Source organism: Rhipicephalus microplus, chromosome 2 (assembly GCF_043290135.1).
Source record: "Rhipicephalus microplus isolate Deutch F79 chromosome 2, USDA_Rmic, whole genome shotgun sequence".
Classification (NCBI taxonomy): domain Eukaryota; kingdom Metazoa; phylum Arthropoda; class Arachnida; order Ixodida; family Ixodidae; genus Rhipicephalus; species Rhipicephalus microplus.
In genome coordinates this window covers 200,980,935-200,983,012 of record NC_134701.1, presented here as the reverse complement: position 1 = coordinate 200,983,012, position 2,078 = coordinate 200,980,935, and the positions used below count along the sequence as shown (strand labels likewise).

The following is a 2,078-nucleotide window of genomic DNA, read 5'->3' as shown; positions in this document are numbered from 1 at the left end:
GTGTGCGTTTAACGAAAGATATGGTAACGACATGGTTTCGCAACGGCTCAGCGTGCCAGCTGATCACCTATATTGCCGCGAGAGCTGTCTTCATTGATTTGAAAAAAATGAGTGTGAAAAAAAACTGCACAATAAAAACAGCAAGGAGATGCGCGAAACGCCCTACGCAGAGAGTAAGATGGTTCTCGGGATAAGCAGCTATTTGGTGCCGTTGCGAAGTTCTCGTGCTAGAGGGCGCTAGTTTTCCGAATGATCCGTTACAGACCGCCGCGTGAAAGCGAACGACGGGATTCAAAGTGAGAAAACCGGTTGAAAAACGAGGTCACCACACGGGAGCCCCGTTAATACACGTCGCATTCACCATGTCCCAGCTGTGCTTGTGGTGTAGTGGTTATCACATCCGCCTAACACGCGGAAGGTCCCAGGTTCGATCCCTGGCAGGCACACATTTTTGGTTTTTAAAGTTTCTACCACCTTATTTTTGTTGACTTGTTTTTACTAAATAGCACCCGAATGGAGTACTCTTTCGCCACTATGCTGTTTCTGCCAATAGCCCTCATACGGTCACGCACATGTTTCTAAACTTATATAATAAACGGACGAAAAGCGCCATAAATAAGGTCTGGTGGAAAGGAAAGAGAACTCATGGCCATGACTCTGGGTCATTGTTTCTTGCGTTATGCGTGAGTTTATTATTGGCTAACCAACATGGGAAAGCTTTCACCGACGTTCGTACAGTCTTGATCTTATGTCTGCCCGTCAATCCTCTTTTAAAACAATGTTTCCATCCTTTTTTTTCTTCAATTACGACAAATTATTATGACCCCAATAACTTTTTTTTTCTTTTTTTAGTTGTTAAACTACGGCTTTTCAAAACGTTGTCGTGTTAAATTATTCATCCCTCGTGCAGCACATGTGCAACGCACATGATCGCCTTTCATGAAATAGACCTACTATCTGTACGACTATACTTTATACTTTTTGGTGTGTGTAGCTGGTACTATGAATATATATTTTAGTGGAAATATCACGAACCTTAAGGGATCCAAGGCTCAAAACGGCCAAAAATTTCATTCAGCCATAATACGGAGACACGTTTATTACCGTAAAAAGGTAGCCATGAAGCAAGAGATGCAAAAATGAAAGTATCGGACGATAGGAACTTTATGGGTCGTAGAGCTTTAATTCGAAATTCGGGCTGATTGGCTCTGACTAAAATACGCGCTACTAATGGTACTAAAACTGGGACAAACATTCTGTGTGTTCCTTTCTTTGAGAAAGGTGTTAGAAAGGTGGGATGTCGGACCGAAACTAGAATTATTTTTTTATATATTCCAAAAAGCAATAAAACTAGAGCTGCAAACCGAAAAGCCTAATGCTATTATTTGCGACAACTACGGGTGAGCTATCACGGATATCAGTATATGGTGGTTAGCGCAGCTACGGAGAAGTTCAGCGGTATCCGAAGCGTTCCACCGACTAAGGACAACCGCACAGATTGGCTGTACTGCGCTCGTCGGCCGACACATCAGCAAGGTTAGGATAATGCAGGCAGACCTTGCACTGCAGCTCTGCTGCTCTCCTTCCACATTTACGGGACGCTGAGACCCATGTGGCGATATGCAATATACGGCGCAGCCTTCAAGGTCCCATGGGCAGCGAGGGGTGTCTGCTGCCAAAACAGTTCCCATGAGGCGGGTGCTTTGAAGCGATCTCTGGGAGAGATACGTTTTATGTGTCCGAGCCAAATAGAACGTCCCTTAATGATAATCATCTTAGAGTCATCTTGGCATTCTTCTAATCCACGCAGTGTTGGCAGCATCCGCACCGCAGCAAGTGTCTTTGCTGATAAGCCGCAAAACTGATTATCCCAAGTACCGATACGTATGCACGTCACTCAGCTGTTTAAACTCTTGCTTTGTATACGTACGTTTTCGCGTAATAGTAAATTCTACGTCACAGGTCCCTGGGGACGAGTTCAGACGCAACCAACAGTGTCGAAGGTGATGTCGAAAGACTCTGCAAACATGGGGCGCCGCTCCACAGGCTCTGAAGGAAAGTAACCGTCCGCACCGTAG

The 2,078-nt window shown here is 44.9% G+C and overlaps 1 non-coding gene across 1 annotated transcript; it reads left to right on the top strand.

Annotated features, from left to right (window-relative positions):
* The first annotated feature begins 373 nt into the window (after nucleotides 1-373).
* Nucleotides 374-446, top strand: TRNAV-AAC (transfer RNA valine (anticodon AAC)). Its single transcript has one exon. It is a non-coding gene; the product is annotated as a tRNA-Val (tRNA).
* Nucleotides 447-2,078: the final 1,632 nt, after the last annotated feature.